This window comes from Nipponia nippon, unplaced genomic scaffold (genome assembly GCF_047370975.1).
Source record: "Nipponia nippon isolate SJK-2023a ecotype South Korea unplaced genomic scaffold, ASM4737097v1 scaffold_3, whole genome shotgun sequence".
Taxonomy (NCBI): domain Eukaryota; kingdom Metazoa; phylum Chordata; class Aves; order Pelecaniformes; family Threskiornithidae; genus Nipponia; species Nipponia nippon.
The window spans coordinates 22,715,852-22,740,558 of record NW_028262347.1 but is presented as its reverse complement, the minus strand read 5'-3'; the positions used below and the strand labels follow the sequence as shown (position 1 = coordinate 22,740,558).

The following is a 24,707-nucleotide window of genomic DNA, read 5'->3' as shown; positions in this document are numbered from 1 at the left end:
CGGGCTGTGCCCCGAAGGTCTTCAGCCTGCGACGCGTCAGGGTTTAGGCGCTCCCGTTAGAAACCCTTCCAGCTGCTTGCTTTTTAAAGCTCACGTGGGGTTAGTCACGCCTGATAAAACAGCCCGCGGGGTAGAGAGCTTGCCAGAAATGCAGAGGACAGCTTTCAGCTTGCCTCAGCCTAATGGGGTTCAGGCCTGTGTCTTCACAGAGGCGACCAGGCCTTGCTGTCCATCTCTGGAATGGCCTGGGAACGGAGACCATAGTACCACTCGCTGGGCGAAAGCTGGACCACACAGCATCAAAGGAGGACATACGTCCTGCATCATAGCCAGGCATTCAGACAAAAGCTACAGGTCACAGCTCCTCAAGTTGTTTTTGGATTTTATACTTAGCAGTACTTAGATGAAAACCAGAGGCACGCTTAAGCAAATATCACTGACGTTTCTCTCAAAGATTTGTGGTTGTCATCTGCAGCGCAGCATGAGCGAGGCAGAGATTTTCATCTTTGCCTTGAAATTTCCCTTTCCCCAGTCACTGTGAACAATGTGATGGTCCTGCTTGTTATTCAAGTTTAAATATTGGGTGCAAGCTTTAAATAATATTTCTTGGCAGGGATCCTTCCATCCAGGCAGGGATGTAATGAGCGAGGTAAGAGGGATGTCCTGATGGCGACAGCCCTGAGGAAGGATCCCAGGCAGCAGGCACAAAGCTGTCAGTGCCATGTGCTCCTGAAGAGTACTGAGGATGAGAAGGCAGGAGAGCCTAAACCTGAAGCTGTCACCATCACTTGTTTCATTTTCCCTGCTCCTCACCCTCTGTAGGGTCTGTGGCTTGTTGGTCCTCTGTAAGGACCAACATGAAGTATCTGCCTCATGGGCAGAAGACAGGGAGGAGAGGTACCATCTTCTCACCCCCTGGTCCAGATACAGTGGGCACTTGCGATGGAGCGCAGCAGAGAGCTGTGGGTCACCAGCTGTATCCCAGGCAGGAGAGCAAGCAGGGCGAGGCAGGAGGCAGAGCGGTGAGGAGCCTGGTGCGGTGGCCTTGGGAATGGAGTACAGCCTGTGTCATTCCCACACGTGAGGAGAGGGCGGACAGTTGCTGGGTCAGGCCTCAAGCCTCAGCAATCCTTCCTACCTTTGGTGAGGGATGGATGCACCAAATTCTCTTGCCACAGCTGTATTTGGGCTATGTGTGTATTTTATCAGCCTTAAATATACAGGCTTTCCTTTCTCACAACAGACAACCGAAACTCCTTATGTACTTGTTATTGCTGCTGCTGGAGGGATGATACTGAGCAAGGTGGACTGACAGCCTGAGGCAGTACAGCCAATTTTCTGCAAAACTTTTGCTCATACTTTCAACATCATAATTGTTTCACCACGCTTTTCTCTGCTGTTGACAATCTTGTCCTGCTCGTTGAGAATGTTACTGAAAGACCATTTTCCTAATCCTCACTTTGTCATCTCCTTTGTGAATCCTCTCTTTTGCCCGTCCAGTTACTAAATTCAAAACAAGCTGCTTGCTTTTTGTTTTCAGAGGCTTCCTGTGGTGTTTCTCCTCCTATCTTCTCCTGCCTAAGCCCTTACGACTTGTCTGCTATCTAGACGCTGACTCTAAGTGCTTCCTCATTTTTTCCAATGAGGAAATGCCAGCCTCTAGTAACCATTTCTGAGGAAGCTGGGTGTAAACATCTACAAACTTTAAGAACATAGGCGCAGCCACCCCGGGTCCATCTAGTCCTTTATTATATCTCCAAGTGTGGCTGCAACTGGACAATTAAGGAAGCGTAAAAATGAGGCAGCCTGTGTTGATGCCTTTTCCCTAACGCTGTCCCAGCTTCCAGCTATGTTCAGGGAATTTCCTGAGCTTGTGATGGTGTAATAACCCCCAGAAGGTCTCTTCTCAGAGTATTTTTTCTGGCCTTGTGTTGGGACTTTGCAAATTTTTGGCATCCACAGCCTCTTTTGTTAAGGAATTCCATGGCTTACAACCTGTTGTATCAAAACCACCTTGTTCTGTTTGTTTCAAACATAATTTAATTTGATGGGCCCTAGTTATGGGAAGGTATTTAGATCAATCCCTATCCATCTTTTCCATGACGCATACACTTTTGTATACATCTATTATATCTTCTCCCTAAATTATCTCTAGTTCCACATTTAATATGCAAGGAGTCCTGCTGGCATAGAAAAATAACCATAAATCAGACACTCTGTTTTAAAAATAAATATGACATCCACAAGTAATTTAAATTTCTCTTTTGAAGCTTGCTTCATTATAATACCATTATTCGATTTAATCATATCGATTTTGTAATCTTGCTTGGCAAGATTATGTCTGTATAGCAAGCCAAAGAGACAGTCAAGATGGAACAGTACTGTCAGACCAAAACATGTGGGTAAAGAGAAGCCTGTAGCAGGGCAGAGACTGGGACACGGAAAATTACTGTCATAATTTACAAACACCATAGCCAAGTTTCTCAGCAATAACATGCTGGCATGTGTGCTGCTGGATAATCTAGACAATAATCAGGCTGTGATAATAATCTTGTGCTAATAAATATTTCACAAGCTGCTGGTAGGGTCAGAAATTGATTTACAGATCAAAGTGGAAAGTCGTGTGAATGAATTCTGATTAATTCTAACAAAAGATCAAAAAAGGAGTATTATTTTTAGACAGTTTGAATAAATCATTTGGTGTTATCATATAGAGTATATCGATTCTTGAAGCTAAAGTGTGGCTTTTTAAAATCTTGTTTTCTGAAGTCCTGAAAGTTCAGAAATTTAAAAGCAAACAAGTAAAAGTGAGAGATTGATTGCAAATTCTGACAGGGAGACCTCTAGCATCTAGAATTTGCCTTCTAAGCAGAGGGTACGCTACCTCTAGATGCAGGGTGAGATTTATCTATTCAAACGTGAAGGCATCTGAGCTAGATATTGCAGCGCACTATTCCTGATTCATGTAGGAGGAGAAATAACTAAATGTAACGGTGCAGTTCATGTGACCAAATGCAGATGTCCTCTTCAAAATGAGATGAATCATTTCCACATTGTAGGTGTCCAGCGTCTAAACATGAATCCCACTCGCTGCCTCTTATATTACAGCTTGTCCCAGCTTAGCCGTTTCCCCAAGGGCGACTGTGTGCTGTCCTTGTCCTTGTCAGTTCCTAGTCGCTTGGGAATCGCTGCCTTTTAATCTGGTGGTTTTAACATTGGTCACGCTACCATGAATCCTTCATGCAGTCCCCCAGGATGTCTTTATGGAAAGGATGTAGCTTCCCTGATAACATCGTCGAGGAGCAGAAGGACTGGGAGGCAGCTGTGGGGCGTTTCTTGCCTTCAGCCAAGGCTGTGACTCTAATCCATGTAGCCTTTACCCCATCAGCCCACCTCGGGAATCGCATCACTCACTGAGCAGTGGCGTGGGAGCACAGATGCTTCCGCTAGGCTAGGTTTGCAGTTAGTGCTGCCACAGCTCTGCAGGTACTGCTGTCTGTCTGTGTGAGCAGCAGTCGTGCCTTCGGTGAGAGCAGTCATGCCTTTGCAGATGCACCCAGCGAGACGAGACTGTGTAGGGTTGGCAATGGGCACTGGCAGATGGCAGCGAGCTGTGACAGTGGGTCTTAGCACTGAGGTGAGGGGTTTGGCAGCAGAGTGAAGCGAGATGCCAGACGATAGTGAAAAGTGGCAACTGGCAATGCAGCCTGGCTGTGGCTGCTGGCACCGAGATCAGGCTTTGGCAGTAAGAGGAGGCTCTGTGCTCCCTGTCAAGAAAAAGTGACTCTTAACAGTCAGATGTGACACTGTTGCTGACATTGGTGAAGTATTTTTTGCAGCAATGCATGTGTCCTTGCCAATGGATCTCTTCTGGGATTGTTTAGAATAGAACAGCCTACTTCAGTTGGAAGGGACGTACAGCAATCATCTAGTCCAACTGCTTGACAAATTCAGGGCTGACCAAAAGTTAAAGCATGGGCATTGTCCAAATGCCTCTTAAACACTGACGGGCTTGGGGCATTGACCACCTCTCTAGGAAGCCTGTTCCAGTGTTTGACCACCCTCTTGGTAAAGAAATGCTTCCTAATGTCCAGTCTGAACCTCCCCTGGTGCAGCTTTGAACCGTTCCCACGTGTCCTATCACTGGATACCAGGGAGCAGAGATCAGCATCTCCCTGTCCCCTTCCCCTCCTCAGAAAGCTGTGGAGAGCAATCAGGTCGCCCCTCAGCCTCCTTTTCTCCAAACTAGACAAGCCCCAAGTCCTTAGCTGCTCCTCACAGGACATTCCTTCCAGTGCTTTCACCAGCTTTGTTGCCCTCTCCTGGATGCATTCAAGGACCTTCACATCATTCTTAAATTGTGGGACCCAGAACTGCACACAGTACTCAAGGTGAGGCCCCACCAACGCTGAATACAGCGGGATAATCACCTCTTTTGACCGGCTGGTTATGCTGTGTTTGATGCACCCCAGGATGGGGTTTGCCCTCTTGGCTGCCAGGGCACACCGCTGGCTCATACTGAGCCTGCTGTCACCAGCATGCCCACATCCCTGTCTGCAGGGCTGCTCTCCAGCCACTCCTCTCCCAATTTATACTTGTGCCCAGTGTGACTCCATCCTAGGTGCAGAATCCAGTATTTGGACTTGTTAAATTTCATCCCATTAATCATTGTCCAGTGCTCCAATCTATCCAGATCCCTCTGCAAGGCCTCCTGTCCCTCAAGAGAGTCAACAGCACCTCGCAGTTTGGTATCATCAGCAAACTTGCTAATGGTTAATTCAAATCCTGCATCCCAATCGTTGATAAATAGAACTGGCCCTAGAACTGAACCCTGAGGAACGCTGCTGGTGACCGGTTGGTCTCCAGCCAGATGTATGCCCATTCACCACAACCCTTTGAGCTCTGCCGTTCAGCCAGTTCTTCACCCAGTGCACCGTGAACCCACTCATCCCACAGTTGACGACTTGTCCAGAAGGATGCTGTGAGGGGCAGTATCAAAAGCCTTACTAAAATCCAGAAAAACTACATCCACCACCTTCCCTTCATCCATGAGGCAGGTGACTTTATCATAGAAGGATATCAAATTAGATAAACGGGACTTTCTTTTTGTGAACCCATGTTGACTCTGCCTGGTGATTGCGTTATTCTTTACATGCCTTTCAAGAGCACCCAGTATAATCTTCTCCAGGAACTGCGGTTGGACTAACAGGTCTGTAGTTCCCTGGGTCTTCCCTCATGCCCTTCTTGTAGATTGGAATAACATTGGCCAGCTTCCAGTCAGCAGGGACCTCCCCTGATTCCCAAAACCTTTGGTAGATGATTGAGAGGCATCCTGCCATAACATTCGGTAGCTCCTTCAGACCTCTGGGATGAATCCCATCAGGCCCCATGGACTTGTGAACATGCAGCTGATGATACAGCTGGTCCCTTACAATTTCAGTGTCCAGAACTGGAAAGTCTCTGTTCCCACACTTGTGGTCCTCTGACTCAGGGGACCGGCAGCCCAGGGTCTATCAGTATTATTAAAGATTGAGGCAAAAAACCGCATTGAATGCCCCTGCTTTTTCTTCATCCCTGTTAGTCAGATAATGGTCTTCAACAAGTATCTGTCCAATGTTTTCTTCAGACCTCCTCTTTTTTATGTCTCTTGTCCTCCCAGTCCCGCAGTTCCCTGAGGAATCCTATTCAACTGGACCTTAAAAGTTTCAGTTCACTGTGCTGTATATTATTTCTCAAGCAGAGGTGACTGATCAAAAGCAAATTTTGCTCCTTTCCATTCAGATGAAGTGAGGACATATGAGGAGGTTATACAACCAGCCTCATTAAAATGCTTGGAGAAGGAGTACTGATTCCAGGTCCCTTTCCCTTTCCTGTCTACTGAGTGTTGGCGACACGTTCAAGCAGGAGGCTCGGGCAGGCGGCAGGAGATGGTGCTGACCCCGCAGGCCTGGCCAGTGACAGCGGGGTGCTGGGCTGCCTGGCTGCTCGCTCTCCCTTCTGCTTCTACTCCAGTTTCTCTTTGCTGTGCAGAGGAAGGAAGAGATTGCTGCAGGAAGACATGATGTGGCCTGGGCTCTTTCCCACTGCTGCTGTCTGCCACCATGTCAGCAGTGCAGGCTGTAGGACTGATTTCTGCCTTCTTCATGTCCTTTCTGCCTTGTGTCCTCTTGTGCTAAGAAAGGCCCGTGGTGAGGCTTTGAAGTAGCAAGACATTCTCTTCACGACTTCTGGACCATCTGCTTGCTGTGTGCAGGGATGCACTTGGGTGGAAGCACTGGCATGTGCAGGGCCATACTGCGAGTAAGAGGCTCTGCTCAAACACCGGGCTTCAAAACCAGCTAACGCCGCCACGGGAACCAGGGGGGCGACTGAAGCTGTTCAAGGGCAAAGAGACTGTGTGAGCACAAAATGGGTTATTCGGTTGCTCTGGTATGCAAGCTGTCTCTCCATAAAACAAGAAACTGCTTGGCTTAAACAGAGTTAGTACGGAAGTCAAGGCTAAAGTAAGATAACATAATTCTGTCCAAAAAGCATATGGTATAGATGAAATGTAACCGGCTTGAACGAAAGGTTGTGAAGGGAGTCTTGGGACTATGTAGATAACAGTATGAGTAATACCCTATTGTATCAAAACTGCCTAGATAACAGTGTTAGAAACACTAAATTTGGGTGTGGATGTAGCAGAATTGGGACCAACGAGGAAAAAATAATTAGGGGCAGGTCATTAAATAGGTCCCATTTGTCTGGGAGGAGTCTAGGCAGAGAAAGGGAGGTGCAGGGTTGGTGAAAAGGTGGGCTCAGGAAAATAAACACTAGGAATTAAAATAATTAAATAGGAAAAAAACAGGGAATAATTAAAATAATAGGCATTAGGCATAATCCGGTGGAGAACAAAGAAAGGTGGGATAGTCTGGTCGCAGAAGTGCGGACACCTCCAGTGGTAAGCGGCCCTGTGGCCCCAAGCCCCCCAGGATGCTGGACAACACCACAGAGTGGGGTGGGAAGGGATGGGCTTGTGCCCTAATACTGAGTGGAGGAGGGAAGGCAATAGAATTGTAACGTGACAGTGCTTGCATGCGATTTATACAATTTCTTCATAGTAATAAAATTGTGAATTACTACTACTAGTAACAGGCAACATAATTGTAACTCAGAATTGTTGTGTTTGTAGTGATAGAGTTGTGAATGAGTACTGCTAATATTAGACATTTGCTCATTAGCCAGTTACGGTGTTATCAGTCTTTTAGAGGCCTGTTGATTAATCAATAAACATCATAACTGTTAATCAGTGACATCTTAGGTCTTCAATCTAAAGGAGAAGAGTCAGACACATGTTTTGATCATTCTTTCAAAAGCTATTTTGTATGCAAAAAGCTAAAACCATTTCATTTCCCAAAGACTTCCCAACTAGTTATCCATAACAACCAAGAAAATGAAACAGGGAGTACTTTTGTGGCCTGCGATGTGGGACTTGGTGCAGCATTGACCTAGTGCTTTTATTCTAATGCCATTATGGCATTGGTCATTGTGGAGTCAAGCAGGCTTACAGCGGTGCAAGCCAAAAGGCTACATGGAGTCCAAATGTGGATGTTTTGTGGGGGCTCAGTACTGCGGCTGAAGACAGCGAGACGCGGTGCTGAAACGCTTCAGGAGCAGGGACTGCAGCTGCGTACAGATGGCGCGCGGCAGGAAATGCATACAGCATTAGAAGGGCTGGGCATGACAGTGCGTGGGACCTGGAGATGAAATTACCAGTGTGAGATTGAAGGAACATTCAGACAGAGCCCGCCAAAGTACAGAAACTAACACCAAGGGAGAAAACAAAAACCCCAGCATCTTAAAAATGTATTTGAATTTAATTTTGGCAGTTTGTATTACTTCAGAGGAGACTAAAGACATAAACGTATTGTGTATTGAGCTGATGGTGTCTTTATACTTGTATCTTTCTGTTGCCGGAAGACAGCTTGTTTCTTGTTTTAGTCTCTTTCAAAATTTCAAATTCTGACAAAAGCAAGCAAAGCACATGCTTAACTGCTTTGCTCAGTACAGATTGCAATCAGCAACATTCTTTCAAATTCCACTCCGGAGCTTGCAAAGTAAAGGCTTCATCCTGCCAGGCAGTGGTATTAAGTATCACATGGAAGGCCGTCATAATTCCAGTTCAGTGCAGCAAGGAGCATTTAAAGTTGAAGTAAACTCGTAATGCAAATGAACAAGGAACTACAGATGAGATGATGATGGCCTTTTTTCCATTAAACCTGAAGTGAAGGGGTAAGAGCCCTGATTTCTGCTGCTCGTCCTGCTTGTTTGAGCATCACAAGCTAAAATACATAAATATCCTTTGGAGCAAGGAACAGAACTCTCCAGGACTCGCAAACTGCTGGGAGCCCTCATCTCGCTGTGCTACACAGAGGTGCCCTATTGCTTGTCCCCTCTCCCTGGTGCCATTAATCTTGCACTCTCTGCTGCACATTGGCTCTGCTTCAGCAGAGTGGATGGAGAACAGCACTGCTGTACCTATTTTGTAGCATGATTAGGCAATTTACTGAGAAGTACAGATTCAAATTCTTCAGGCTGAAGAGGGCCTAAAGTTCAGATTTTTCACTTCCCAGGGAAGTGCTCTAACCCCTAGGATATCACGTCGTCTCCTCTGCTATAGGATGTCAGAATTTTCTTTAATGAAAGGTAAAGGAAAATGCTAATGTTGTAATTTTACAGTTGCTCAGAGCATTCAGTTATGCTCAGTTGTTGTCTTGCTATTTCTGTGCATCAGCTTTCAAATAAATGGTATATGAAGAGGAAGGAAGGTTTTAACCCTACATCTTGACATACAGAAGTAGCACCGGAGGGATTCCTTCTCTTCCATGTTTGTTAAGGAATTCTAGCTGGGTGGGTTCTGCACCGAGCTCCGAGATCTGCAAGATAAGCTGTGCTGCCAGAAGGCTGAGCATACTGCTGCTACCCTGGAGGGAGCTTAGGAAGAGAGCTGTGGAGGATACTGCCGCAGAGGCAAAAGAGAGAGGCCATGTTCCAGGAGGCAGAGAAATGCAGGAGGGACAGAGCAGAGAACTTCGCACAGGTTTGCGGAACAAGAAGAGAGTCAAGGTAAGGGACAGCAACGCCTGTTCACAACCACCCTAAGCAACCTCCAGCATGTTTTCTTGTGGGCCTGTGGTTCTGTACAGGGTTATGAGTACACAGCTCCCCTCTCCCTGCAGCGTGGGTCAGACCTCTGCGTCTTGTTCTGGAGAGGTGCACGTGCCTTTCACTGCAAAGATTCTGTTGCAGATGCTTAACAGGGAGGTAATCTGGCCTTTCCATTTTTGCTACCGCAGAGCGGAGACGATTCCAGGGCGACGGACAGCTCAAGCAAATGAAGGGGAGAAACAGTTCTCATCCAGGTAGTCTCTAGCCAGCCCCGCATCACATGTCCAAGTAAAGACGTGAAAGGGAAAGGAAATGAGAAGAGGCAAGGAAGTAAGTGAAACTCCTGCATTTTTCATCAGTTTTTGTTCATGCAGGTTGCAGTCTTTTTGATAGGGACCGTTAACTGTTATTACCGATCAGCTGTTGTAACTACACAACTATTTTAACCCCCTTGCATACACTCGCAGAATTAATACAGGTCATCATTTGTTTTTAACACTTGGTATTGTCCATTTAATTGTAAGGGAATGAGAAGGAGCAGCTGTGCCAACATATTATTATTAATGTATTTGAAAACAGTGAGTAATCTACATAGTTCAATTATAGGGATCCCCACGTCCCCACGCCAGCAATCACAGAGATTTACATTTTAATTGATATTTTATTCTGTAAAGGAGAATAAAAGCCCTCAGCTACCTAAGTCCTTACAATTAATTAGGCACAAAATACTCTATAAAGAGTAGCAGTGTGTTCATCCCAGGAGTGCTCAAAAAAAACCCCCCAAGAGGCAAAAGAAGCACTTTAAAATCTGTAAGCTATCTGTCTAACAACAGTTCACAATCCACAAAACAGCACATGCATTCACAGTGAGTAATTACTCATTAGAATTGTCAGGCGTGGCATGAATTCGAGCACATATGGCATCCCTGATTTCCATTGCCTGCTTTAACCTTAAGTCTATAGTTCTTATGAGGGCACATTGTTTGGCTAAGGGATCCATCAGTATGTAGGGTCTGCTCCATAAAAAAATATTCGCCTCTGTCATGGCTGTATGTACACACTTTTGCAATCTGGACACCCAGGTGATTTTCAAGCCAGTGCCCTTTTGCTTTTGTGTGCCACACGCACAGGCCAATCCTACTCTGAATCTTCTAAATGTACTGCACTGCACAGTAAAATTGCTGAGAGCCCGCTTCAGTACTTGAATGGATTTCTTCAGTCATGCACCATGGCCCTGAAAGACTGGAGTACCTCCCTTACAGCCATGACATCCTCCAGACACTGTGGAGCCGTTACTGGTCATCCCATGTCAGCAAGGCAGTATAATCCCACCTACCATGCTGGGTCTTGTTCTGCTGCTCGTTAAGTGTTGATGGATGAGAATGCAGCATTCATTTTGTTCACCAGATTTATCATATGCTCTGTGTTCAGTCTCCATACTCAATGCCTTCACATAATGATGAACAGTCTCTCTGTTCTAGTGTCCCAAACCACAACTGCCAGCAAACACAGGCCCAGCGTGCAGGCCCTGCAAAGCCATATGCCTTGGCAGACTCACACAGCTTCTGCCCTTGAGCCTGCTAAGAAAAAGCAAGTCTCACAATGCACCACAGGGAAGTGTCCTCCTGGGAACAGCTCTGCACTCCCATGGAGAGGGTGGGTTTGCCCCTGCCAGCTGCCATAAGACCGTTAGGCACCGCAGGAGCACCGATAACCGTTGATTGGAGCCTGTTAGGCAAGACAGTGTGTGGGAGCGAAGGGAGTTTACTTGTCTCAAGCTTGGCATCTACATGTGCAGACGTGCAGATACTTCCTAATATGTACCTGCCTCGTAAGGTCAATTATTTTTTGTATATTGAGTTACGGGGGTCAGGCAGCCTTTGTCACATCTTTTGGCAGATGCTGCTGGGTATGAATGTGGGCATCGGCCTATCCTCAAGAGATGTTTCAGTGTAAACTGCACCAGATACTGGGAGGACTTAGTGTCCAGAAGAGTTCAGCTGGTGACATTCTTCATTGTTAGCAGAAAATACCACAGAAAGGTAATGCAGAACCAGTGGCTTTTGCTGTCTAATGTTTGCAAATGGGCATGTACAAATGGAGGTTTCCTGACATTTATTTCCAGACATGGGCATATTTTCTCATGGATGCCAAAACATAATTTCTGGAACAAGACTGGACAAAAACTCCAGATAAAAACAGTGCTTTGCCTAGTTAATAATAAAGCTATTTTTAATAATAATATAGCAATAAAGAGAATGAATTAAAATAGAAAAATCATCTGCTTTTACTATTCAAGAAATCATCTTTTCCCCTTTGAATAAGCTTTGACTATCACCTATACATGAATATTTTGGCTTAGCTTCAGCTCGGAGATTTAGAACTGACTGAAGTAAAGAGTGAGAAGGGAAAGATTCTTGCAGCATTTCTCAAAAAAATTAGAATCCAAATATATGTGAGAAATAGAGTCAGTTCTCAACAGCAATGATCAATATCAGTGCCACAGACATTACCTTTTGTAGGACACTGAAAACATGTTTTTGCCCCTGTCAGAACCAGGCTGAGTCCAGCAGCAGCAGGCAGCACCCACATCGCACCCTGCGGTAGGACTGCTGCGTTCCTGTGATTTCCCTGACCGAAGCGCACGGAATCTGGCACAGATGAGACTCCTCACAATTTCTACATGTGCACCGCACCTACTACCTGCCCAGTCTTGTATGTCCTGAGTAAGTCAGGTTTGCTGTGTGCTAGCAGACTGGCTGTGCACCGCTGCAGTGTTTGCATCGGCAAACTCCTGCTGCCCCCAGTCGCAGACCTGATCTGCACGTGTCCAATGGTCTTTTCTTCAGGGCATCCCGCAGCTGGGTCTGAACCACCCCTCCAGCCAAACTGCCCACTGCTTGGAAGTAAGCGACAAACAGTGAAGTCCTTCTAGGACGCCCAGTAGCCTTGTCCCAGCTCTCCACAGGGCGTAATAGCTCAGGGGTAGTGCGGGACAAAGGCAAGAAACCTGCCTGGGCTGAGGAGGAGCAGGAACTGGCTCCCCAGGCACCTGGAGTGCTGGGCAGTGCCATGCAGGGGCACTAGTGTGACTGTCATTTTTGCTGTCTGCACCTGTGTTACCTAGATTTCTGGGCTATCTATCTGGAGTATCCTAGCCTCTTATACCCTTGAACTAAGTAAAACTACAGTTCAAAACCTGAATAATAAATATACTTTCTGTGATTTACATCCTCTGAGTAGCTTCTATTGACTTAATGTTCAAATGGAGTGCAAGCCAATTTGATGCCTAAAATTATCATAACACAAATTAAACTGATAAAGATTTGAAGCAGTATGTCTTGTTCCAGAGGTATTAATTATCAGTCCTCCAGTAAAGGACAAAATTGCAAACAGATCCTCCCAGGTATGTTGTAAGGAATTTCTGCTTGCTTCAGACAGTTTAGACAAATTTAATTTTTTTATTTGGCTTTATTTTATTTCTCTTATTTCAGAAGATTATTGAAGAAACATTTTTCTTTTCACCTTCCCATGAGAAGGAAAGGACACAAATTTGAACAATGGCAACTCTAATTAAGTGTAAGAAAGAAAATAACCGTAATGGTGGTCAAACACTGGAAGAGGTTGCCCACAGAAGCTGTGGACTCGCCATCCTTGGAGCTATTAAAAACCCAACTGTACATGGCCCTGAGCAACCTGACCCTGTTGGAGGGGCTCAGAGCAGGGGGGCTGGACTAGATGATCTCCAGAGGCCCTTCCAAGGTAAACCTATTCTATAGCCTTATGTTACATAGGCAGCATTCCACATCTCTGTTACATCTGGAAAGATGCCCAAACCCAGAAAGAAAATATGCCTTTGAGAGCTACTGTGGTGTAAGTCCTGTATAGCTGCTGCAAATCACGTCCCTCCGTTCCTGGCTACAGACATTTTGCTTTTTAAGTGATGTCACCCCTAAGAGCTATTAGGGTAAGATTACGTGCAACACATCTACTGAAGAGCTGGATTCTCATCTATCAACATAACAGGTTTTTCTTGTAATCCTACGGATGTAACTGATGTACCCTTGGGCAAAACATTTTTAATTCATGTGCTGTTCTGTTAGTTTTGGCAAACCCGCACGTGCTGCTGGTTGTGTCCCTCGTTCTGTACACCCTGACACGCTTTCTTAATTTTATTGTCCTACACAGTCAGCCATACTAAAAAAAGTGGAAATACTCACATTAGTAAGGCTAAGCCCCTGCACGCGTGTTTGCAAATGGTCTGCATTTGTACATCGTTTAGCACAAGCCGGCTCCAGTCTGGCCGAGCTCTTGCTGGGCGCTGCTGTAATCCAGGTGTAATCATGTGGAGGTCTCCAATATTAACGTGACTGTACTGAGGTACTTACCTCTGAATAGAGAATATCAACGGTTGAATAATTTCCCATTATACTGAATTTATATTATAAAACACTGATTTTGGCATAAGCCCCTACTGCTAAAGTTAGATGATGCCTAAAGCTATAAGCTAAAGTTATTGATCAAACCCCTTTTGTTTGTGGGGATAAAGACAAGCGGCAAAGTTCCTCATATAAACTTGGAACAGATGAAACCCTAACAGCCAAACAGATCAGACAGCGGGCAGGGAGGGTAAAGCTGTCAGTCATGATGCAGAAACTGGAGTTACACTAAATTAGCATTTTCTGTGGAAAGTAGCAGGAAGATAAAATTAATATATTGCTGTAGCGGGGAGATACTTTATATTCCATCATGATCTACCTGAGCTTGTTAAAAAAATAACTAGTCATGTGAAAAAATCCCACCAAATTAAGGGAACCACTTAATCTGCAGAGAGTTTATTAAGGAGTTAATTAAAAAATAATCTGAATAATTTTGAACTTAAACAACTACTTGAACCCTGAAGAAGTTCTATTTAGTCTGGGAAAAAACCTACCCTTTTTACCAATAATTAAAATGGGTGAGTGCCATGACACGGGGAACTACAGGCCATGTAGTCTGCCCTGAGAAGAAATTGTAGAGAACATGCTGTACACAGGCTGGTAACTCATGCCAGTCCACAGGATAAGGGCAGGCGCTGCCCCAGTGTGAAGGCTGTGGAATGGATGTGGCTTCTTCCTAACCCTGCTAACGTCAGATCATGTAACATTTTCAGCTGGCGGGAACCAAAGGCTTTCCAGCTCTGCACAGTGCCGTAATGTAGCTTCTTATAACTGATGTATTTTGCTGAGAAGCCGAAGAGAAGACCAGGTGTTACACCAGGAACCCAGAAATCCACATCTGAAGAAAACTGTATCAAATACATTTGGACAAAATTACAAATGTGGTTGATAAACTCTGAAATAATTACTTGAGGTAATAGACTTTTTGAAGGCGTTTATGATATTAAATATGTACTTGTTAACTTTTTGACACAAAAAATTACAGCATATGAATAATTTTCACACTGATTCACAAGCTGCTAGATATATGACAATAACAACAGTATAGATACTTGATGGAAAAAGCTTATAGGCTTAGATTATTCAATAAAGCTTCTGCTGGAGCAGAATTTAATTAGTATATAATGACATTTTCACATTAGAAGAAAAAGTCAAGTAAAAAACAGTCAAGTCAAGCGAGACAGGTAATATCTGCAGAAAATCTGATGCTGCCCTTTGGGCATTCAGCTGAGCATCTGTGGGCTGTAGCTGTTCATCATGATCCTAAAGTCACAAAAGGAAAATTAGTCTTTGCAATATTAGATAATAGTGTATTTTCTTATCTGAATGTAAGATAAATACACATTTTTGATTAGTAAAAGAAATGAAACTGGAAAAAAACATTACAGGAATGTCATAGTGGCAACAATCTTTAACAGTTAGCCTGATTAAAACTGCAAAAACCTGACTAATATCTGAAGAAAGAAACAAGGCGCCTGTGTAAACCTGGCTCTGCATCACCCAATGGAAAGCAGGCGTAACTCTACTGAAGTCTAAAATACACGGTATGAAACTCCTGGCAGCGGGAGTTAAATCAGGCTACGCAGTTTCTCTCAACGCAGTAGATTTGATCAGTCTGAGGCACTGCAGAGGGCGTGCGGTAATTTCTTACGGTGCTAGGGAGCGGGAGGTATCTCCCTCCCGAGGCACTGCTGACGCAGGTGATGTCGGTGAGGTGGAAGAATTGCTGAGGTACCTGTCTCATTCTGTCTGTGCTAATGGAACCGCTCGGGTGTTAATGGATTATTACACTGCATACATCTACCAGAAAATACACAGGCAGCTCTTCAAAAATTCACATTAAATCTGTAATATTCTGTTAAAAGGGGAGAGATACAATGAGAACCTGACCGAAGGTCATAATTTAAAGGTTTTCAGCCCCAATGCGTGCAAATACACACTGATGTAAAGACAATGCGCTTCCTGATTATTTTTTTTTTTAAATTGTATTACCCCCTGAGCTTTCAATGGGATTCCTTCCTTTGCAGTCAGTGGAGCGTGGATGATGTCCTTATACAGAGCCTGTATCTGCACTACATAAATCAGTTGTTTTTCAAAACATCAAAAATGCTCAGGAAGAACTTGACCTTCCAGATGCAAACAGTACACGTATTTTTCAAAAGTTAATGCTCTTAACCAGTTCTGCAGTTCCCAGTCTTTAAAATGAGTTAAGTAAACCAACAGCCCCACAGGTCTGACTGCATGGGCGTCGTGGGTTTGTTCACACTTTTAACATACCATTAGTTGTCTACATTTACATTCAGACACTCAGGACACGGAGTCAACGTCTTCCTCAAACATCGTGAGGCTTTCCGCAGACATCCCTAACCTACTGCACAAAAAGGAGATGTGGGGGGAAGAAAAGGTGAAACTCTTGAAATCAGTAGATCTACAGTTTCCCCTTGCTTCTCAAAGCATGTTCAAAAAGTCTGTGAAGTCCATGAGGATACTCACAAGCTCAATCACGTTATTCTTCGGGCATGGAGTGCTCAGCACTGTCTAGGAAAATGCCTGAATGTCAATGGCATTGCTCACATGAGTGAATTTATGTCTTTGTGTCTAGGCCCTATCTTCAGATTACATCAGATAATCCCCTGAGTTGTTGTTTTGCCATTCAGCTGAAGGTTTGCTGATGCAAATTTTATTCGGAATTTTGTCTGAATACAGATACCTGCTACCTCAGGTTTGTGGATTACAAGGTATGGCTTGCTAGGGTTTCCAGCCAAAAGTCCAATGCAAAAACTCCCATTATAAAAACGTGGAAATAGCAAATTCCTTTTACAGTAGGAGCACAAGGAATTACTAAAACAGATGTTTTTAGAACACAGTTGCTCCAGGATCTCAAACATAATTTTACTTTGTAGGAAATAATGATGAGCTCGATGCGGTGGGGACTAACAGAAGAAAAGAGAGGAGAACGTACTTTTAAAGCACTTCATTGTCTTCAAGAGATTTTTTAAATGTACCTACTGTGTGAAGTAAGAGTTGATTTCCAGTTGGTTCTTTGAATAATTTACTCTTAAAATGCCTGAAACGTCATTTATAAAAGGAACGTGTTTGAGACCACATCAACGCGCAGTTCAAACCACTGTCACCAGACCGTTCACTACTGTACCTTCAGCTACGGTGTGTGCAAGGCCAATGCTTGTGTGTTAAGTGTTAGTCCTTCCTTAGCGTGCTATGACTACAGGTAGCACTCTGCTCTGGCCTGGCTGTACACAGAGTGATGCCAACACTAGGATGCAAGAAAGAAAACCAGAAGGGAAAGCTATCTTGAACTGTTAACACTTCTTCTCATGTTGAGGAAACAAGGTTATTTTATTTCAGGATATCTTTACGAGCAGGCAGCAGGACAATAAAGATTGCCTTGTCAGTCCAGACCAAATATTGTTAACTTCAGTCCCAGGCAGATCTGTAGTTTAATCTGGATAAAGATTACAGGGCAATTTACAAATGACAACATTAATTTGCCTGTAATGAATTTATTTTTATTTCTACTATTAATAAATGACGTAAAAATTAACTCTGCTTTTTTTGTAACCTGTTTCTTTCCATGTGTACTTCTGCAATGAGTCACTTTAAAAAAAAAAAAAATCTGTTCTTTAAATTTTCTCTTGCTGGATTTTTCTGTGGTGGTAGCAATGACTCCACACGCAACTGAGGTTCGTGTAGGGCACTACCGTAAAGGCCCCATATGCTTACAGCACACAATCATTTTCAAGACTTAATTTCAGGACATGCTGAAGGACAAAGGGGTAATATTACAGTTACCGTTTTCTGTGCAAATGAGACTGTAACATTCACCTGGAACGTACTTGGGATGACTTATTACCTAGTTAGCGGCACCTAGTATAACACACCCAAAATAAAAGCTTGATAGCATTATACGGGATGAAGAAATCTGACTGAAGACTGGCAAACAAGTTGCTTTTAAAAATGGGTGGTGGGTTAAGTAAAATTAATGAGCCTCCTGAGAAAGTTAATTGCATGCTATTTACTAGCCTATTATTAGCAGTTCTTTGGGTCTGAAGTTAAAAATCGCCCCATCTGACAAACGTCAAGTCTTAAGCCAGGCAACTCCAGCACAACCTCAAGACTATGGAAATTTGGACAGGTCAAATGGATTGCATTACCCGCCGGCACGACGGCAGTACAGCCCGCACTCAACCTGACTGGCTCTGCCAGCGCCAGCCCCTTCCAGCACGGGCTGCCGGGGCGGTGGCGGAGGTCGGGCGCCTAGGAAAACCAGCATGTTATTTCAAGGATGGAAATACACATCTGGAGGGTTGCAGGGCCGATAATTACTGTCACTGTCCTTTTCTATAGCGAGACCTGAACAGTCTTCAGAGAGCTCTCCCCAAACCAGACACAATAGAGGTGAAAATGCCTTTTGGTCGCTGTCCTGCTCCACACAAATGTTTTCATTTTGGGCACTCTACAGGGAATGTTTATGCTGCATTTCTTCTTCTGCCTCACTTATCCCATCTGTGCTGTTTGCTCATTAATTTAAGGGAAGCCAAAAGGGAAATTTTCACTACCCTTCTGTCCTCGCTATCTTGTCCTCTTCATTGCCCCAGGGCACAGCTGTTAGCAACAGAATGGAAACCACGAGGCCCTTGACTTCCCCAAAAATATTCCCAGCAAATTGCAAAGCGCTGACAATATACATATTTTTGTGCTTCTCCCCTCCACCCACCCTGCTGCCGGGGATTTGTACGGGTGCCGTGCTGCTCTGCTCTGCCCTAGATGGCCTGGTGCACCCGCTCCGTGCCGAGGGCAGATCCTTACGTGCAGCAGCAACTGCCTCGCTCAGGCCACTGCTGCTCTGCCGGGCTGTGCCGCGGGCTGCCGCCCGGCCGCCCTCCCTCGCCCCGGGGACACCCACCTCACCCCAGGGCCGCCCTGCTGAAGACGACGAACTGAAAGAACAAAGGCTGCAGCATTGGGGCTTCTCCTTCGAAGCACATTTTTGTCTTGTGATCAACACGGTACATGTGGTGGCTTAAAAAGTCTCGCTGTCGGGGACAACCCTGCTTCCCGTTTGCCCCTTACACTGGCAGGGCTGCTCTCCTGGTGGCTATGACCCCTCTAAACACACGCAGATATTGAGAGAGCCATCACCCGCCAGGTTGACAGTGACTGGGATCATCTTCCTGGTATTCAGAGACACATTTTGTTGCTTTTCAGACATATTATTAGGCATACACAGATCTCTTCTGAAAACACACACTTCTGCTAAGCGTCACTGTACTAAAAGGCACATTACGGGAAGAGCTTTCCGTTCACAAAAAAGCAGCCAAATACCCCAGCTTTTATTGAAGCAAAGTGTTTTTTTTTGGGACCCTAGCTTTACTGTATGCCACTACAGACGTGCCAAAGCACGTTAAAACCTGACACGCAGGATACGTTTCATGGACCTCCCCCCTGCATTATCATCTGCACGGTTTTATGAAAGAACTGAGAAGCCACACGGCACCACCCGCCCAGCTGCCTCGGCCACCAGCTCGCACAGCGCCAGCTGCACCTTCAGGCACCCACGTGCAGATGCAGTGCTACTGCCAGGTACCTCTCCTTAAGGAGAGTGCACAGGGAAATAGTTATTATTCATCTCCATTATTCATTTCTGCCGTCTTTCCTACTCTGAATTTCCACTACTTCTCACCTTCTCTTCAGTTTGATACTGTTTGGACACACTTTTTCCCAGCTGAAAGAACCACAAGGAGGGAACCATAAACCACAGTATTTACATACTTGTTACCTTTTACACTGTGCATACTCCAAAGTGTAAAAAGAAAAGCGGCGCTATTTTCCTTGATGATGGTAATTGAATTCTATTGCACTAAAGTGTACCAAAAACTAATGGAAAAGGACCCAAGTTCTACCCAGGACTTGTCTACATGGGAATGTTATTTCCCATTAGGAAGGGTATATATTTGAAGAGCTGCTGAACTCCCATGCTTGTTTAGCATCTCCAACACTTTTAACTGTTCATTCATTTTAAAGGGATCTAAGATAATTCATGCAAGTCTCTTGGACTTGCAGTGTGGGTGTTGTTATTTGAGGAGTGCTGTCATAATGAATAGCTCTCCCCATTTATCAATAAACCAAGATCTTTGGCACTATGTTTTTGTAAATTTAAATTTACTCACAAACCTAGTAAGACTGTACTTAAATAGGCCTTATTTTACGCTCCATGTGATTACTGTTGTTGTTGAGGCTAGTTTGATATCAACTGCACACACCACCTCATGTTAACATACTTCCTCACATCAAGATGTGCTGAGGTCTGCCATCCTGACTCAGAATTATTCTTCTACTAATGCAGTTTTCCAGTGGCTAGCAATCACTGAAGCATTTCATTTTGGTATGCCACAGGTGTAAACCAGTTTCCATCAGCAACCTTTACTTCCTCAGCAAGAGAAAATAGAATTCCAGTTGTGTCATTTTTCATTAACTTACAGGTGAAGAGCTGCTTCCTGGGCTTCTAGGAAAAGAGGACCCAGGCAACTAGGGCAGGCTTCCCCTCACCTAGCTTCAGTCATCCAGAACTCAGCTTGTCAGCCGCAGTTTCTAGGCTCTCCAGTCAGTGGAGAGGGACACGCACCTTCAGGGATTCATTCACATATTCTAGACACATTTTAGGATGAAGTAAACCACCTTCCAGAGTCATTCCTCTCCATCGGCTAGAGAGGTAGCCTAGACAAGCTAGACAAAACACAACTCTCAGGCATTTACAGTGCCAGCTGTGTACGCACCAGATAAGAGAGAGGGGAATCTTCTGTTCCGTTCTAGCACCTAGGAAGAGAAGTCATGTATGAAGGGCATTGAAGAGAAACATGTAAAGGTTAGAGAAGGGACTAATTCTTGTGGGGGTTTTTGTTTGTTTGTGTGTGTAGATTTTTTTTTTGTAAACTAAAAATTGTTTCCCCATTTTCCCTTGGTTGACTGTGTTCTTTCATTGCCCACAGCCTCTTCTGGCTCCTAATGTTTTCACCCTTGACATTAGTATTCCTTTAAAGAACTATTAGTTCTAGACTAGAACTATTCTTTTGTGCCTTTTGAACAAATTCCAAGCCCTTCCAAATTTAACATTTCAACAGCACTTTGTCCTCTATTTACACAGAGTTCTTAATTCCACGGTCTGCAGTTTGACTTCTGTCCTTCCACAGCATGTTGCCTCCTCACTTACTGTACTTCTGTGAGACACCGCAGTGGAAGTGTTTCTTTTTACTCTTGTAGAGCAATTCTAAAGATATTTCAGTACTGGCTTCTTGAAAGAGATACTGAGACATAACAACACTTGAAGCGGTAAGGAAATTTAAGCAGTTTAAAAGGATTACTTTACACTCCCACTCTTCACCATGTGCTGGAAGAACACCATTCCCCACAGCTTAGAGGCGTATTGCATTTTCCTTACCATTACTATTAAAAAAAAAAGTGCCGATTGTTCAAATAATCAGAGTATGTAAATTTTAACAAGCCTGGGAAAACTGAGACATTTGTATCTGTGAATCAATGCTGATGTTCTCTTTTGTTAATTGGAAAAAAAAAAAACAACCCAAATAACAACAAACCACCAAAAAACAATACTGCGTTTCAAAAAAGTCTGTTTCTTATTAAGATTTAGAATACTTGTTTCTGTATCTAAGCTCCAAAATGTGCAGCGCAATACTCCTTAACACCTTGAAGCTATTTTATTTAAAGAAGAAAAGTCTATTAAAAACTTTCATAACATTGTCAAACCAAGGTTGCAGAAGATAGTAAATAGCGGGTGCAGTTGCCCGCACACTCTGAATTCTATTTCTTGCCCCAGTCATTTAGTGTCCTTACTGGGACAATGGGCCCTATGGAAAACACATGATCACACAAGTTGTTGAATACAGGTTGTAATTAATAGCCTCAATTTTCTTTCCCCTCAGGTGTAGACTGACCATTTTTCAGGAGGATAAAACAAAAAGAATTAACAGGGCTCCCGCCCCCAATTATCTGGAAAAATACACACAGCATATCTGTGAAGCCTGATCAGCATGGCACCGGGCAGCATTCAGCCATGCACGTGTCTTGGACTACTGAGCTGGTATGACTTAAATTAGGCTCATGTCAGAGGCCCACAGTTTGATCTTCAAATGTCACTACGTAGTTGGTATGGATGTAACTTTTATTAGATAAAGCACAATTAAAACAGCTGTTACAAAAAAAATGTGGTACCAGCAGAAATAACAAATGAAACATACAAAAATACTTGCCCAGCAACTCCTGCATCAAGCAGTGATTTAGTATGACCTGACCTACACTGCACCAGCGTGGACAAATGAACAACAGGAATTTAAGGGGAACTTAAAAACATTAAAATTAGTTAGTGGAAGACTATAATAAGCAGTATGAGGGACTGCCCCTCTAATAAAGCCTTCATATTCTAAAATACTATTAGAAGTGCATTTTTTTTTTTTTTTTGCTTGTGATCTAAATGCAGCCACCTACAAGTTAAGGTACTTCTTTCAAAAAGCAAAGACCACCCATTGAGGGAACTCTTGCTGCCATAGCACAGAATTCAGCTGTTGGGACCACTGTAAGGTTGAGACCGCTACAATGCGGAAGGTACTCTACAGACCTTTGCTACTGTCTGAAACGTACTGAGAAAACAACGAGAACCTGTTTGGTGTGCAGTTGAGTACTACATGCTTTGATTCTGGCAAGGAAACCTCTGGGGTTTTCCAATGGTTTGACTGGTCTTTCAAAGGTATTTTTTAAATGTCAACTCTTAACTGCTTATGTTAGATGGCTCAGGAATTGTCTGCTTTACAGACTACCTCTTTCTCAGTCTCTTGCTTTTCTTAAGCCCGCAACGTCTAATACAATATTTGGCGGGAAGTGGGGAAAGAGAAATTTGTAGTAGTGTTTTTGGGTTCTCTGACTTGATGTACCTCTGACATGCTCCCAAGAGATGGTGGAAGCCCTCAAACTAATCAGAAACAGCCATGACAAAGAGGAGGTTTTTTGGTTTTTTTTTTTTTTTTTTCTTTTTTGGGAAAAGAATGTTCCTGTAAACAGAACTGAATAACTGTAACATGGTTTTCATGCAAAGTAAGACTTAGTTTGACTGTCTCTAAAAGAAAGAGACTGACTCTAAATTGACTCTGTCATTGTTACTTTTGCATGCAGTGGCTGATCCTCTTTTTTCACATATTCCTAAAGAAATTTATGTAAATTTTTGTCACAGTAAAAATGAAAGATGATTTTAACCAATAGCAAGAAGTCAAACTGTTTTCTCCCCTTTTCCTCATTCCAGCTCATCAGGCCATATGTCTTCATGAAAGAGATGACTAGAGTATTGAAGCTAACACCTCTGGAACAATCAGCTCTGCCTGCATGTCAAGCTGCGAGAAGAAACTGTTCTAAACTTGCAAACACTGTAAACTATCCTGTACAATTCCGATGGGTAGGTCTCTCTTCAAACAAGGTTTTCAGAAGCAGCTGCGTAGGCAGAAAGATGAGAAACATTGCAAGAGAAGGAAGACGACAAAGTTGTTTTATAGGACACAGTATAGCTTCTCAGTCATTAACAAGCAGCAGTACACAGGGTGAGGTGAAAGAGTTAGAAAAAAAATGTAGTTTTAAATGCATAACAGTAGAAGCAGGAACTGAAATCCCTCTTCTCCCCATTCTTCAACATAAAGACAGTGCAAGCTTGCTTTGTGCAGCCATCTCAATGAGGCATAAGCACTTCTCTGGAAGCACTTTTTAAGACTGTTCGAGACTATTCTTAGTAACTCAGGGAAAAGGTTTCCACACTTTAGTTGTGGATGATATGAGTTACAGTAAGAATAGTTATCAGTGAAAAGAATATATGAGTTTCTCCACTGGCAAAATGTAGTTGTTGGATGAAAGATTTTTTTTTTTTTCTTCCCTCAAAAATGTGTACTTGCCCTTTAAACTAAGAACTCTTCTAGAAAAATAAACACCATGTATGATAATAAGCATTTATCATTTGACTTTTGCTGAGTAATAAAAGTACAATATTAAAAATAAATCAAGTAGTTTTTTATCTTTGTAGAAACTGATGTCAACATGCAAACTATTACAGTTATAAGATTATTCACTTGTAGCTATTAAGTAACACAATATAATCAATCCTCTGCTACTTTGCCATGCAGAGGTCATAGAAATACTAAATCAGAAGTTCTGGATTATATCTTGCAATAAAGTAAGCATCATCCATCTCCATTACAATCTCTTCACTGTTCTCTGAAGAGAGCATGAGCACACCGACAAAGAGCAAGGTTGGCAGTAAGTCAGTGGTAGGTCTAAACAGTGGTTTGTGAGATGTAGTAGGTCACAGCACAATCCTGAAGCAAGGGGTCCTTCAACAGGCAATCTTTTAATAGGGGACTGCTGATAGCAAGAATACAGCTAACCCATCAGTTATTTTTGTCAAAATAAAACAAGATACTTTATTTTACAGTGTATTTGTAGGAACACAAAATATGGTGGGTTTTTTTTTTTTTTTAACCCACCATTTGAGGCATTGTTCTGACATACACCACAGCAGATAGCTGGACTGCAGTGGAAAACCAAGAAAATCCTGTACGATATCAGCTGTAATACAAAGGCCTTAAAAACTGTGGGGTTTTTAAGCATGCTTGGCTTAAGATACTCAACATCAGTCAAGTGGAGATACCAATGTATTATTCCAGTTCACATCGTGGATGTATTACTGTAACACTCCCATAACAAAATTACAAGACACACATGTTCTTGGGACGGTCCAATTTTAGGAGGCACTACAAAGTCTGAGAAAACTGAGAAGCTGAAAAAACTACAGAATAAAGAAAAGCTAAACATAAGAGTTCATTAATATTTTTCTTCTGAAGCTTAGAGGATTCAGGCATACTGTTCTAGATTCAGGCATACTGTTCTATGCAGAGGCATAAAGTCACATACATTTTAAACAGAAAAGCAAGTAGGTTGCCACTACTATTTTATACTGTTAAATTTCAACTTTTTCACTTCTTAAAAAAAAGTATTAAAAATCTTGTTTGGAGAAACTTCCAACCATTTCAGAACATGTGCCCTTCCCTGGGG

General features: G+C 43.4%; 1 long non-coding RNA gene across 5 annotated transcripts; it reads left to right on the top strand.

Moving 5' to 3' along the window:
• The first annotated feature begins 3 nt into the window (after positions 1–3).
• Positions 4–21,674, top strand: LOC148054522 (uncharacterized). Of its 5 annotated transcripts, none has more exons than XR_015706559.1 (7): positions 4–9,105; positions 9,336–9,477; positions 11,047–11,189; positions 11,701–11,873; positions 12,642–12,909; positions 14,300–14,499; positions 21,545–21,674. It is a non-coding gene; the product is annotated as an uncharacterized LOC148054522 (long non-coding RNA). The 5 variants fall into 5 exon arrangements; XR_015706558.1 differs by lacking the exon at positions 21,545–21,674 and adding an exon at positions 16,490–17,148; XR_015706560.1 differs by lacking the exon at positions 21,545–21,674 and having other exon boundaries at positions 11,701–11,862; positions 14,300–17,148.
• The last annotated feature ends 3,033 nt before the right edge of the window (positions 21,675–24,707 follow it).